This window comes from Leucopleurus acutus (genome assembly GCF_964270905.1).
Source record: "Leucopleurus acutus genome assembly, chromosome: 20".
Classification (NCBI taxonomy): Eukaryota; Metazoa; Chordata; class Mammalia; order Artiodactyla; family Delphinidae; genus Leucopleurus; species Leucopleurus acutus.
Genome location: NC_139162.1, coordinates 15,911,859 through 15,927,260, shown reverse-complemented (window position 1 = coordinate 15,927,260; position 15,402 = coordinate 15,911,859). Strand labels below are relative to the sequence as shown.

General features: G+C 50.3%; 1 protein-coding gene across 2 annotated transcripts in view; it reads left to right on the top strand.

Moving 5' to 3' along the window:
- The first annotated feature begins 240 nt into the window (after nucleotides 1–240).
- The window catches only part of ZFHX3 (zinc finger homeobox 3), a 245,478-nt gene continuing 230,316 nt past the window's right edge, over nucleotides 241–15,402 (top strand). For both annotated transcript variants that reach the window (XM_082862485.1, XM_082862484.1), the window contains exon 1: nucleotides 241–884. The gene's annotated coding sequence lies outside the window, so the exon portion shown is untranslated. The remainder of the gene's footprint in view (nucleotides 885–15,402) is intronic.

Sequence of the window (15,402 nt, the reverse complement as noted above, 5' to 3'; positions counted from 1 at the left end):
ACGTGGCTGGGGCCCAGAGACCGATGGCTTCTGTTCGGAGGCCCCAGGCTCCTTCTTGTGGCCGAGGGCATGTCCCTTTCTTCTCGCCGTTTTCTAGGCCGGCCCCTGACTTTTGATGAGTGAGGGGTCAGCGCCTGGGGAGGACCGTGCTTTGTTCCCGCCGGGCCGGTTCTCCGCGCGGCGCAGGCCGAGCCGCCCGGGGCTCAGGTCCCCGGGCGCGAGGTCCGGCCTGCCCGGAGGCCCGTGCCCGGAGCGCGGCCGAGTGCTTGGGCCTCGCGCGCCCGTGTGTGTCCCCGTGTTCCCGCGGGCGCGGCTGCCGCCGAGCACCCGGCCTGCGCCCGGCACGACTGTAGATGTCAGGCTTTGCCCGGGGAGCGGAGCGGCGGCGGGGCTGTGAGTTTCAAATTAACCTTCCGCTTTGTTGCTGTGTAATGTGGATCCCCGAAGGCCCCCCGCCCCGCCCGCCCCCCTTCCGCGGGCGGTGCGCGCTGCAAACTGCGAGTTGAGCTTCATTTACATAAAGCGATTCCAGGCGGGCGGGCGGGCGGCCGAGCCGGCAGCGGGCAGGCCGGCGACCGGGACGCGAGCGCCGCGCCCCGTGGGTGAATCTCCGCCGCGCGCCCGGGGACCCTCCCTCCCGGGGAGGGGCGGCTGCCAGCCCGGGCCGCCACCATGAGCCCCGCTCCCCTGCCCCGGGTCCCCCCGCACCCAGCCAGAGCCACCTCGGAGCCCCGGGGGCAGCGGGAGGTGGGGAAAAGGCCGCCTGGGGTGGGTAAGTTCGGGGCTCGGGTGCCGCTGGAGTTTCCCATTGTCGCGCCTGCCTCGGCCCCCGGACCCGCGAGTGCCTCCTCCCTCCGGAGGTGTGCGGAGCCTTTGTGTGCCAGGTGAGTGCAGCCTCCCTCCCCCGCCCGCCCGCCCGCCCGCCCTCCGGGTCCACGCAGCCGGCCTGGAGCTGCGGGCAGGTGTTGCGAGTCTTGGCTGAACTTCCCATTCTCTTGGGGCATGTGGGGGAAGGGCAGGCTGGATGCACCTGAACTACTAGGACTCCAATTGGAACCGACCTGGGGCGAGAGCCTCTGAATTCTGCTGCGCGCAGAGTACAGACCTTCCTCCTTCCCTCCCTTCCTTCCATCTTTCCTCCCCACCCCACCCCCCCTCCGGCCTTCCTTATTTTGCTTTTGGATTAGTTCCTGCCTTCTGAATATTTTCGGTGCTGGTGTCATTTAGAAGTTTGAGTTCCTCCGCCTAAAAATGCACCCTTTTCATCGCGAGAGAAGTCACTGGCCAGTTGGAAACAATGTGAAGAACGGGGTTATTGGGGAGTAATTAAAGGGGGAATCAGAGTTTGGGAGCTGGAAAACACCTTTGGAGATCGACTTGTCCACCCTCAACTTTGAGTCTCTTGGCACTCTGGAAAAACAGAGCAGCGTTCATTTCCGTGGGGAGGGGGGTGGGCAAGAGGGAGAGCTGAGACGTTTGCCCTGTTAAAAGAAGAGGAAGGCCCAAGTTAGGTCAGTAGCAGAAAAAAAAGTAATCATGGCAGGCTAGAGGGAAAAGAACTTTCTGGAAAATGGTCCTTTCTGCTTTGGATACACCTGTGTTATAATGATGGGAAAAGGCCTAGAGGGCAAAGATCACAGCCCATGCCTGGTGTAGTCCAAGAGTGCGTTGCCTGGCACAGTGGTGCACGGTATATAAACTGGTTTAAATGAAACTGGCTAGCAGGTGAATCCAAGAGGGTCCTCCCCCCTCCCCCCGCCCTACATTTGTGTCCTTTAACTGGCCTTGAGGACTCTAAAAGCCACTGACAGATAACCTCGGAGAGGACAGTTGGCCCCACTTGGGCACAGGGAGAAGGCCTCTCCCTCAGGCTGGGACCTGCGTGGTGGAATGCATCACGGCAAAGCGGGGAAAACAACCTTAAGCCTTGAAGGTAGATAGTGAGAAAGTTACAGGTCATCCTATTTCATTCTCATGCTTTGAGATCCTTGGGGAAAGGTCACTAAATAAATAGAGTATAATTTAGAGCTCCTGCTAGCTGAGGAACTTCCTTTCTTTGCTGTCGAGCAGCAGGTGTGTTTGTGGAGTTGGCCCCTGGGGTCCCCTCATTCCTAAATTCAGGAGGTGTCAAACCTTCATGTTCTTTTAATGGCTGTGGTTTCTGGATAGGTTTCAAGGGGAAACCCTAAAAATCACGAGCTCCAGTAGGCTGGGCTGGAGAGGGAAGCCTGAGTGAGAGGGCAGAGACTACATTGGAGAGGAAAACATACACCTTCCAGGGTAACCTGATCGAGAAAAGCCGAGGCCAGGAACACAGGCCTGTTCCTTGTTAGCAGAACAGCCACTAGCGGCATGAGATTCTGATTCCTTCTTGTTACCCAACCCAGAAAGCAATTAGGGAACAGAGGTGGCGGAATGTGAGGGAAGTCAGGAGACTGGGGTTCTAAATAATTTAAGGGTTTCAAGAATAGGGTCATTGGAGAGAGGTACATACCTGGATGTTTGCACACCTGTATTTGTGTTCATTCTCTTTTGTGGAGACCTCGAAGGCCCCCTTTCAGAGGCATGTGGCTATGAAGGCCAAGAGAAACTTTTCCTCTCCCCTTTCCTTAAATTACAGGACTAAGGAGATTGTCTGCGTTTAGTTTCCAGCATGTTTTCAGAGAGCGTGTAAGTGCCTCTCAGAATGGGCTAGGGTCACACTTTGTTCTTTTATTTAATTACACAAGTATTATTTAACAACATGGGGCAGATGCAGAAGCAAGCACTTTTACACTTTAAAATCAGTCCTTTTGGAATCACAAGGAATTAAGTGACTTGGAGACCTTCTGTCTTGATGACATGGGTCACCTCCCTTTGCCAACTCTCTTTTGAAATGGCTGCATTTTCTATTGGATAGAGCTGCTATTTTCCAGTTCTCTGGAGAACAGTTTTGATTGACAGGGGACTATTGAGAAACACTTGCTAACTCTTCCAAAATAGAAAAAAATCTGAGCTGCTTCCCCAGCCACCTGAAACTTTAATTTTGGTTTTTCCCTTAAATCTTTTATTTGCACAAATGAATACTCAGGGAGAGTGGAAAGAACCCAAATAAAACAGTATCCTCAGCAGGCCTCTGGCTCTTCCCAACAGGACAATGCCGTGCCTGCCTTCTTGCTGTTTTGGGGTTGGATTTAACTGCTGTATCAGCTCTGTGCCAACTGGACTGCCCAATGGCAAGGCACTAAACTAAGCAAGATTTCGGTTTTCATCATTATGACTTTAACTGATGATTAGTAGACACTCCCAGGACAGCACTGGCTCACCTTGGGTGACCCAAAGGTTGTTAGTTCATTAGAATAAATCCGTGATTGCAGGCTACTAGTAAAATCTTATCTGGGACTGGTGATGATTTAACTTGGTTCCTTCAGTTCTAGTCACAAGTGGTGTCCAGAGAGCATGTCCTTATGTTCACTGTGTGCTGTTGTTCCTTTTGCACGTTGGGGCTTTTTTGTTGTTTTTTGTTTTGCTTCTGAAGTGTTAAGTGTGAGAGGCTAGACATACTCCAGGACCCAAAGCATATCTTTATCTAAGAAATAATTTTTATTGCAGGGTTGCAACAGTCTCATGTTAAGAAGTAAATGTTTAAGTGACTAAGCAACATTTTATAAAAGGGTAGAGACTTGCTCTAAGGGAAAGAAAGTGAACTGTCTTTCCACCCACTCTTTAGAGTAGCTTAGGGTTTGTGTCCTCCTCTTACAGGGGAGGCAGTGGTGATTCTGGCCTGAAGAAACTTGCAAGCTCCGTCTCACACTTCCCTGTGTTACAAAGATAATGCACCTGATGCTGAACGTTAGTAACCTCGAGAAGTACAGTATGTGCTGTGGTTTATACTTGCATTTGTTACTAAGATGGTTGCTTGCTCTTAGCCTGGCCCATTTCTGTAGTGCTTGGGCCTGTTGTAATTAACCAGGATAGGGGCGTTACTGTAAAAATACAACGTGAAGGCAGATTCCATTACAGTGAGCTGCAGAGGGCTCTCGAAATGTTCTGGTATGGTATGAGATTTTGGTTGTAAGGGCGGTTGTTAGAAATCACAGCAGAGCTCAGAACTACCATCCTCTGTGTGGGTTCGAAGCTGTGGTCTGGGAAATGGAGACCTAGTTTTAATAGAATCCAGATAAGGGAATTCCTTTGCAGGAGCTAATCTCAATCAAATATTAAAAGGTTCCTGTTCTGTCCAAAGCAGTGTCCTGAGTCCTTAGACTGCTCCAATTGAGGAACAAACACACAGAAGCTAAGATTGAGTCAGACTGCCCCAAGGGAGAGACCCAGGCAAAAATCTTGGCTCGTTGGCAAGCCACTCTCAAAATCCAGATTAAGGAGGAAAACTACAAAATCAGCAGCTGTCAGATTTCTTTTCTATATGATTTAAAGTTGGCTGCCAGATTGTTCTCTTTGAACATGTGTGAACTGACAGTCAGATGTTAGAGGGTTGTTTCGTTTTGTTTTGTTTTTAGCTAATAAAGTAAATGACTCTTATATGGACAGGAACTGGGGAATTGACAGCAGTATCGTGCTGAAGCTTCAGAAGCAGTGAGACAACCTGAATGCTTTTTTCTGGTTTTCATTCTTTGGGGCAGGGGACAAGATGGTGAGGACAAGGCAGTGAGTGGTCTAGCAGTGACGGGCGTGTTTCTAGAGAATTCTTTGCCTAAGGAAGGTGGCTTGGCTTACTTGTCACTTTTAAAGGTGATTTTTCGTCAGATGTTTCTGCCCTTCTTTCACCCTTAATTCCTGGAATTTCTTGCTTTTGCAAGGGTAAGGGTGTGAATAAAAATAGGGAAAGAGACATAGAAAGTTGGCTAAGTGGCAAATTTGACTTCATTTCAGAATAAGGCTTCTGTGCTGTTGGTTTTAATCCCGGACAGGGCCTCTTAGCAAAATGCCTGGGCTTAATCTGCCTTTTGGGTGAGCCCTTCTCCCTTCCCACAGGAGGGTCGCCATGCAGTCTTGTCAACACGAGGATTAATGCACGGGAGGTTTTGATGTGTACCCCTCCAGAGAGGCCTTAGCTGGCCTCCTGGGGGTGGGGGGGTGTCTTAGGTGATTCAGCTGCTTATTCTTTGAATTTTGGTATTAACACATGTGCCGCCTCCAAGATTTTTCCGTCCTCTTCCCTCCCTGAAGTCAGTCTGAGGCTTCCAGGGAAGGGAGGAGTGGGGTATGCAAAACATGTGCTCCCTTCCCACCCGCTGCCCCTTCTGGCTGCTGCAGGTTTGGGACTGAAGCCATCAAACCCCCCTTGCAGGCTGCTCCTCGTGAAGATGGGGAAACCCCCGAGCCCTCTCTCCTATTCTGCTAATCACATAATGGCCTTAAAGGCTTTCTTACATGATTATCTTGTCTTTAATTTTAAGTGGGTCTTTTGGGGCAACAGTTGGGAGTTTGTGGAGTATCTTCTGTCATCTGTAGGCAGACTCTGAACTGGGAAAACTGGCTCCATCGGACGCTGTGAAAAGACGGTGGAATTTTCATCTGCTGCCGATTTCACGCACTGTCCTGAAAGTGATTTCGGCCACAAACCTTTGATCTGAGAGTGAAACTCCCCCCCCCCCGCCGTGTGCTTCTGGAGGCAGGAGTTGGTGACTGCTCAGACCTCCTACTCTTTGTGTGTGTGTGTGTGTGTGTGTGTGTGTGTGTGTGTGTGTGTGTGTGTGTGTGTGTGGTGGGGGTGAGTTAGCCGAAGAGAAGGGCTGAACCGCTTGTGGGTCTTTGGTGGTGGGCAGAAAAGCAATGTTGCTGGGTTCTTGGTTGTGCCTGATTTTATCCAGGAATGTGACTGGAGGAAAATTCTGCAGGGAGTCTATTGGTTGAGCTAGATTTTGAATGAGAACTGTTGCCCTTGCACATCTCTGTTGTAGGCTCTGCATTTCCATATGAGAATTCCAGTTCACAGCCAGCTCTCTGTCTTCTTTGAGTCTCCTTAGTGGAGAGGCCAGAGTCAGATGAGCTGAATGAAGACAGGGGGGCTTAATTCGATACTTGACTTCAGGCCGCATCCGCCCCCCCTCCAAAGTCATATATATCCCTGTTCAGATATGAAGTCTCGATTCAGTATGTAAAAAGCTCTTTTCAAGAGTTTAAACTCCTGTAAGCCTATAAAAAGTACATATGTATAGCCATCAGCTTACTTGCTTTCCACACTTACGGTTTCTGAGCGGCCTACTTTGGACAGCTTTTCTCTTCCTGACACGTTTGTCCAGTGAAAATATGCTAAAGAACACGTGTGTGTCTTTTTTCTCCTCCTCAGCAACTTTCCTGTCTTTTTTTTTTTTTCTTTTAAACAGTTTTTCTTAACTGCTCAAGAAACAATGTAAGCCTCTTCCACCATTTCAGGCCCTCTTCCCAAAATGCTCTTTGGCTCAGGGCCTTGGTTCTTAATGTGCATTTGGCTGGTAGGGGGAGTGGTTTTTGTTTTCCCTGTAACATCGCCGTGGTTCCCCGTGCAACATCTGTGTCGTTGCTAAAGCGTCAGGTCAACTTGTGGACGCTTAAAGAAGAGGCCCGTGGATTCAGTGTGTGTTAGAAGGCTGATGTCACTGCAAAAGCAGCTTCTTTCAAACCGCTCTTAAAACGTAGTTGCAGGTAAAGGACGGCGGGGGTGAAAATTCCAGGGGTTCCCCCACTTTTTCAAAGAGGAGGTGAAGCTGGTTTTTCCTGCAACAGGTGTGAAACCAGAGGTAGAGGTATCTTTGGGGAAAGCAGAGAACTTTTACACCTTTTGGGAGAGGACTGTCAGTTTATTTTTCGCTTGCTGGGGAATCTAGTGTTTGTCCAGACATTGGAGATATTGTCTGATGAAGGAAATCCTGGTGCAAACTCCTAAGTGTCTGATTTGAGGAGGTGCGACCTTGCTCATTGGTGAAAGAAATGAGATAATTACAAAATACAGCAGGGTAGGGTTCAGGTCAGGATCAGAGTGCCGCTCATGAGTCAGCCCTTGAAATGGGGGTGCTGGTGTCCACACTCTGTTGTCCTCGGAGAAGCAGAGATGAATCAAATGAGCCTGCTTTTTGGGAATTCTGTTCTCCACTCTGCTCCAGTCTGGGACCCCTCTGCTGGGGTCGTAGGCGTAGGGCCTGGCTCTGTTCCAGCCTGACGGAGTGACTGTGGACCCACCATGCAACCTCTCTGAGCCTTATTACTTCCTTTCTCTGTAAAATGGGCAAAATGGGCGCCTCACACGTAAAAGTGGGAATGAAATGAAATAGAAAACAAGTCTTCCCGGTGCATATTCGGTAGCCTCTCTACAAATGTTAGTTCCCATCCGCATGTCCTTTCCTTTCTGTTTCTTTTGTTCCCGCCGACGGCCCTGGCTCCCTTGTTTCCCAGCACCCTGGAAGAAAGAAACTAAAAGGTCCAGTGTTTCTTCTGTTCTTCCCTTAGGGGCTGGGAATACAGCCAACTCTTTTTGACATCCTGCAACTGCGATCAGGAGTGAAAGGGTCTGAAATTGACACAGTGTCCCCATCCTCCCCAGCCCTCCCCTCACATGTCCCCCTCCTTCGCCCCCCCCCCCCGCCCCCCAAGCTGGCAGGCGGCCTTCGAAGTGAGCAGCCCACTCAATGACCCACCTAGAGAGGCCTTCCCGGGCTGGCTTGTATATGCTAATAGGCCTGACTTGTCCTGGCTTGTTTGTCGTGATTTGTGGAGGCATTTATATGCAAATACTATCAACTTGCTGAGTTAATTATCATTTCCCCTCCCCCTCCCCCCCCCCCCCCCCGGACTTTCCTGCACAGCCTCCCAGCCTGGCTCCGCGAAAGGGGCTGTTCACATTCATCCCGGAGCTCTTCCTGTCTTGGCCTCCTCCGTCCGCTGCCCTGTCCCCTTCCTGTCCCTGCAGGCCCGCTCACAGCTCCCTCACTGCTCTGCCGCCCGGCGCAGGAACCTCTGTGGTCTGGGCTGGGGAACTGGACATGCCAGTGGCTTGCCCAATTCGGAGCCTCCGCGAGAGGCATCACCCTGCATGCAGTGCGGGGTCAGGCTCACGTTGCACGGAGCTTTTAAACCCCATTTTCTACCGAGTAGCCTGAAACACAGCTGCTCAGACCCTTCAGCCCTTGAAACTCAGTCCTCAGTCTGGTGAGAAAGTGAATATAGTTTTAACATTATTATCATTACTTTCATTTTCCCACATCGTGAATACCACTGAGACCTGTTCCCAATCCTGAGCCCTGCAGAGAAGCCATTTGGCAAAGGGATGCCCCCCTCCAGCACCCCGCCCCTGGAAATCTGAGTATTTAAAGGTGTGGTTTCATGGATCTCATCTAGTCCTTGCCCGGTTGTGTGTGGGCATGGTTGATATTTGGGTTTGATAATTTTTTTTTGGGGGGTGTCCCTCACTTCTTCAGGTCAGATGCCAGCAGTGCCCCCCTGCCCCCCAACTCCCAATCACAAATGTCTCCCGGAATTGCCACTGTCTCCTGGGGAGGCAGAATTGCCCCCCACCCCCACCCCCAGTTGAGAACCACTGGGATAGACATTGCATTTGCTTCTCTTGGATAAAAAGAGGGCAGATTCCTCCCACCTCCAAGTTAGACAAACTTGTCAGGCATCCTCTGAGATAGTGATTTGACATAGCTGATATCAATATGTTGCCATTTGCTTAATTTTATGGTCTTTTTAGCATCTAAAAATTAAGACTCTTTCCTTTTAGGGCACGGTCATGGGCTGGTGTTTGAGGTTGTAACGTTTTCATCCCCTGGGGGACCAGCCCATAGAAATAGAACCCATATGTAATTGTACACTTTCCAGGCATCACGTTACTAAAAAGTAAAAAGATACAGGCGGAATGAAGTTTAAAATGTCTTTTTTTGCACAACCCACAGTATCCCCACAACATTCTCAGCTCAGCAGTTGGGACTCACCGTTTCCAGAGCTCAGGAGCAGTGTATGGGCAGTGGCTGCCATGTTGGACAGCTCAGCCCTATCTAGGACCATTCTGGTGGCTGCCACCATATTGGACAGCTCAGCAATATCTAGGATGATTCATGCCCTTTCCAGCTGTGGGATCAAACCATTTTCTACAGTTCCTGAGTCTGGGAGAAAGTTTTTTTCTTTCCTTAAAAAAAAAAAAGGCTTTGTGTTTATTCTCTGCAGCGTAGGGCCTTGGCTGCCCAGATGCAGCTGTGTGGAGTGGAGGCCGAGGGAGCGGGGCCTCTAATCTCTAGGGAAGCTCCCCCGGCCTCCGTGGGGGAGCACCCTGGGCCGGGCCTGGGAGGAGGATAAATAATTCCGAGGGCTCAGTGTACTCTCTCACACCGCACAAACTAATGGTTCGGGTTAATTTTGTGTACAAGGTCCCTTTTGTTGGAGAAGGGGGTGAAAGTCCGCAGCTGTGACCGGAAACAGGGGAAGGGCCTACTGGGATGACCTTGTTTCGGAAAGTCTAAATGGAACACTAATGGCAGAGATCTAAGACGGGTGATGTATGTGTGTGTTTGACTGGGCCTAAAGATAAGGTGAAGAGTATTTTAAAAGTTACTTTTAGTGCAACCTCCCAGATAACCATAGGTGGGAGGCCAGTTACAATTTATGGCGAGCTGGTAGTCAGGCCTGTGCCTTGGCCTCATTTTATCTTTTGAGTCCAGGCTCTGTAGCTTAACTGGTGGTGCTCTGTTTGTTTATTTTATCTTTTTTTGGACGGGGGAGGGCAGTGGGGGCTGGTCAGATTTTGCAGTGAAGCTTAGTGGCATTTTTTAATGCACAGAGAGCCGTTCATATTTCTGCTCCTGGGTGCGTTGGGACGTGTCACTCCTTGTTGTCCCTAATAATAACGTCCCCTGGGCGTTGCACTGTAGAGTTTCCAGTAGCCCGGAGTGCAGGCCCACCCCTTGCACGGTGACACAAGCCTGCCCAAGATGTGACCAGGGCAGGAGGTGTGGAGTCCTTAATATAGCCCCAAGCCCCAGGTTTCTTTCATCTCTGAGGTCAGTCAGCCTTTTCCTGTTGCCTCTAGAGTTACTGGGCCGGCGTCACTGGGCCGGCCAGCACACCCCGGCACGCTTTGCTAGTGAACAGGGCGGCTTTGGGTGGCGAGTTCCTGGCCGTTTCTGGACAGCAGGTGCTCCAGGGGTATCTTCCGACACCCAATGGGATCCCTGCACTGAGCCATTCCCTCAGCGCTCCCTTTCTTAGAACTTAAAGAGATCCCAAAGCTTACGAAGTCCCCACGACTGGATGCTCTCCTTTCTACCCCAGTATCCCAAGGAAGGACCTTGAAACTGCTCCCAAGCTTTGTTCTTGGAAAATGTATGATCGTGAGCTCGCGGGGACTGTGCTCCCCACGATGCATTTTATGATCGGGTTGCAGCATTTGCAGCAAAATCTTGCTTATTTATTATTTGCACTTTGACTAGGTACAGATTTCTTTGGGGGGGGGGTTCTTTCCTGAGGGGCGACAAGGATAAAATAGGAAGTTCTTCTGAGTTTTGGACCTATCTACAAAAATAACCTCTTGATTGGTAGATTGGAGTAGGTTTGTGGATAACTTTTTTTTTTTTCTGAGGGTGGGTGATGCGGTCTAAGGTTCCTTCAGACTTTTCATGTTACCAGTCCCGTAAGCCACTGCCATCTGCTCTAAAATTTTTATTTTTTCATTTTAAATCCTTAAAGACAAAGGGACCTGGAAGCTCAGACCTGTCCTGCCACATTCCTGAGTAATTTGGTTTTGATTAACCCAAGGAGAAAAGTTGGTTTCTCCTAGCGACCGAGGGGATCAAAGCACCAGGAGGGGCAGTTCTAATACACGCCGTCCCCCCCCTTCTCACTCCCCCTCCCTGGGTGTTTCAACCTTCCCCCTCTTTAGAAAGCTTGAGCAGCAGTTATTTCCACTTTCTGACTCTCAGAGAAGTGGAAGTGTGTCACAGAGCTTTGGATGGACAGACTGGGGAGAAATAGCCCCCCCCATTCCTTTCTTCCTAAACTCCTTTTCCCCCCACAAAGCTGCAAAGCACATTCCTGTGCTAATCCTGCTGCTGGAGGAATGCAAATGGCTGTAATTGTGTGCCCCAGGATGGGCCTTCCGCATCTGTGCAGCTTTTCTTCTTTGAGGAGGTGGCTAAAAAGTTCATTTACATGGAAAATGAGACTGGCCTGTGATCCCTTGTGGTAGGATGGGCACCGTCTCATAGGAGAGGGGCTATGTCTGTGTCCTCTGCCCCTTGCTCCCCTTCCCTTCCCATTTTATAGTGTGTGTATGTGAGGCTGAGGTTGCGGCTGGGTACCAGCCTCCTGCTGGGCATATTTTATGGGAAGGGCAGTTACAAGAGAGAACTCTGCTCTCCATAGTGAGAAATCCAGCTGGAGGAGGAGACAAGCCTTGTATTAAACCACAATAAACAACTTTGTATTATTTTTCAAATCAGATGATTGGTCTCAGACGTAATTGATAACATTTTGAAAGAGGGTGTGTCACTCCACTGGCCTTGTCCAGCTTCTGATGCACGTCTGACCTTCTGCCTCCCCCTCCCCCCGAGCCATTGCCAAATTGCAAGTGTAAGTGATTTGGATACTAAGATTTTTCAGCACAATTACAGTTAGACTCACTTGGGAGTCTGTACGTTGTAGCTTTAGGGGGGTGATGTTCAAGATCGACAGGAAAATTCTGTCTCAGTCCTATTCAAGAACACTTCACTCCTGGCTGAGTTTGAAGTTGAAAGACAGACTGAGTTTCTAGAATAGCACCATCCAATAGAAATACAGTACAGGAGTTCCATATATAATTTAAAATTTTCTAGTATACACATTAAAAATATTAAAAAGAAACCGGTGACATTAATTTTATTTATATTTTCTGTAGCCCACTATATCTGAAATGTTATCATTTTAACATGTAATCAATATAAAGAAAACTATGAATGAGACATTTTGCATCCTTAAAAAAAATCCCACATGCATTTTATACTTAAAACATATCTCATTTCGGACTAGCCCCCTTTCCTCAACTCAGTATTCCTGAGGGGCTAGTGGCTGCCTATCGACAGGGCAGGGCTGGCATTTCAGGATGCTGCCCTGAGCTCTTCTGAGGCATTCGATGGATGGAGCTGAGTCACCCACCATCTCTTGTGACCAGCTGCTTCCATTTACTGGGGTTCAGGGGTACAGGCTGCATCTACACAGCTGCTTCTGTAAAAATCGCCCAAGTCTGCTGGCATCCTTATGGGATTGTTAGGAGGCAAAAAATGTGATGCTGCTGTGCAAGTGTTTTTTAAACTGTTTCTTGACACGCAGGTGGGAGGAGGAAGTATCCGCCTGGCTTTGAAGGCCATTCCAAACAAAGAACAGCATAGTGGCAGCAAGTGGCCCCAACCCCGTGGGAGAGGGCAGGACAGCCTTCATTTGTGTGAGTTCTGGTGGGTTTCTTACAACAGTCTTACTGCTTTATGCATCACCCCTTGCTTTTTTGTGCCCTCAGAGTGGCATGGCTGCAGGGAGCTTCTGGAAACCATCCGTTCCACCCTGTCCGTGGTGGCTTACTAGTCTGCGGTGGGACGGGGACCTTGGACGTGTGGGTAATCAGTGCACTGTCCTCTCTGACATCACACAGGCTTCCTGGTTGGTTGACCTGGGCCGATGTGGTGTGTTGCTTGGAGAGGCCTGTCTTTTGGAGGCTCCCGTGCTGCCTAGGCGCTGTTGTTGCTGGTCCCCAATCCCTACAAAAGACCCCTTCTCTTCTTCCCTTACTGTTTATTCGAATTTCTGATTTTTCACATTATCTTCATGCCACACAGTGGAGCCCTCTTTCACTCTCCAGGGCCAGTCGTCTTCTCTGGTTGGAGGTGGAGGAAGAGGGAGGCAAAGGGTGACAAGGAAAAATCAGAAACCGCCTTGCACTGAGGATAAGGGAAGGGATATGACAGAGGCAAGAAGTCCCACCCTAGACTTTTTTTTTTAAGGCTGTTGATACGTTTCTCTTGTTCGCTCCTGAAGGGACTTCTCAAAGTTGGAGGACTTAAGTCCTACTGACATTACAGCCCTGATGAGTAAAACAGCAAGGATGGCTTTCCCCTGGCTTCTGCTGGCAGAGAGAGCAGCTGTAAACCTGTCCCACAGAGGATGCGCCTTCTTGCTGAGCGGCGGCTAAGTGCTGGGGTTTTCTCACTATTGATCTCAGCGTTCCTTAGTCGATGCATGTGATAAGAACAATCTTCCTTCACCATCGCTGTGCCCAGGGCACACAGCCAGCCTCGGCCAATCCGAGGCCCTCCTCCGGGAGGACAGTGGGAGGTGTGCCCCTGGTAAGCTGAGAGGCGGGTGTGGGTTTGGGGTTTTAGGGAAGGAGGTGTCTAATTCCCTCAACGGGCCGGCCTCCTGTGCAGGCAGGAAGAAACCTGTGAAAGTGTGAGGTTGTGTGGCCCCGGCGCCGGCCTCTGCTGGAGCTGGAGGAGTGCAGTGGTCTGACCCTGGGTGAAAAGTTCAAATCTGCATTTAAAAGGAGTGCCAGGTCCGCCCCACCCTTTTTTACCCCCAGTCAAGTTGAAACTGTACGTGTTTTAGAGGATATGGTCAGTCCTCGCACCGGGACATCAGTCAGCTCCTGGTTCACTTCTGTCACAGCCCGATGATGCGGGAAGCTGTGTGTGTGTGTGGGAGGGTCTCTTCTAAGATGTCGTTCTTGGGTAACAATAATTGTTGAGGGACACTACCCCCGCCTGGGCGCCTGTGGGAGTCGGAAGTTTGTACCTTGGTCTGACGCTGGGTGTTTAACCCCTTTCCCCATGTGCTCTTGGCAAGGCCTTGCCTTTTCTGACCTCCTCCCTCCAGGGCCACCGTGGGTGGTGTGGAGGCACTGGCAGGCCTCGGGGAGGGGAGAGGCAAGGTGACGTCTGGTGGCCACGGTCCCCTCTCCAGGGAGGGGCTGCTCCCTGTCTTGGCCTTGTGGTTTAAAATGCTCTGCTGGGCCCGACTGGGGCAAGTCGGCCAGCCCCCTTCTCCTCTGTGCCCATTGGCAGTCCTGAGCAAGGGAAGCCCTGTACTTTTCTGGAAGCTTCTATGGCCTCAGTGGGTGGAATCAAAGTGGGGCCACACGGGGTCAAGGAGGGTGCGGGCCTGGGGGTGGGGAGGAACAGGGGTGGTGGGGTGGGAAGGGGAGCCTGGCCTCCACCGGTCTTCAGTCCAGGAGAAGTGACAGAAGTGCCTGGGCAGCCTTCTTCCCTCCCCCTCCCCCATCCCGCTCCCCCACACAGAGGGGGGTCTGGTCACAGCCGCCCGGAAACCCCTGCACTCGGGCCCTGATCTGTTTACTCGAGCATTAGGTGAATGTAAACAGTTCAACCTCTCCGATTTTATATCCCTAAAGGGTCTGAGTGTGAATACAAATGGGTATTAGGCCCCTGCGGTTTCAATGACTGTCCCCACCCACTCCCTTGCTAACTAGCAGGTCTTTAACCTGCCCAGAGGAAGATAAGGTCCTCTGCAAAACCCAGGGCTCCGGGCGCCTCCTTTTTCTTGTCTTTTTGGTTTTGAATGCTGAGATTTAAAGAGTGGTTTTGGGAGGCCTCCATCTGTAAGACTGAATGTTGAAGAGAGCAGAGAGAAGGGGCTTCTGTTAAGGGGAAGTCTGTAGTTATTTTGATCTCCTATTTGGGGAGGAAGAGAAGTTTTCTGTGTTCCCAATACTTTGTCAAAAGCACTTGTGAATGTTGACTCTTTGGTTAAAGTAATACTTTCGCACCAATCAGGTGGTATCGTATATCTTTGTTTCATTCTTTCTGAATCTTTTTTCTTATTTAAAGCATAGTTGGGAACTTACGCTTTTGGAAACTCCTCCCTGTAAGAATGGTGGTCTCTAGGGAAGGATCTTTTGGGTCGGTTTAACACATCTTATTTTCTCCCCTACTGGGGTGGCACACATACATTTTTGTTTTCTTCAGGAGATCATGGGAACTCAAAGTCTTGAGGGTCATGCCAGGTCACTTTACCCACAAGGTTCTAGAATATACATTCTGTTAGGGAGCTGGCATTCCTTCTGAAATCCCAGCACCCTCACTCCCCCACTCCTGACTTCTCCCATTCTACTCCCCCTGCCCCACCCCGTTCCAATAAGGGGCTCCCTTCTTTGCAACCAGAGGACCGTCGTGACCCACAGAGGAAGGAGCAGAACGTCCCCCCCAACCCCCACCTCGTACGTTTGCGTTCTGGTTCATGCGTTCAAGGCCCGGGCAGTTCTGTTCCTGTGGTGGCGCTGAGTCCAGTCACGCCATCACAGGGGCATTTTAATTAGCAGTGCCTTAGTCATTAGTGAGTTATTGTTTTTGTCTGGAAACACTTAAGTACTGTTTACTTGATGTCTCAACGAAATGCAAAACAGCAATTAAGCAGAAATTTGTTGTATGAGGCAGGAGCCAAAATGGATTG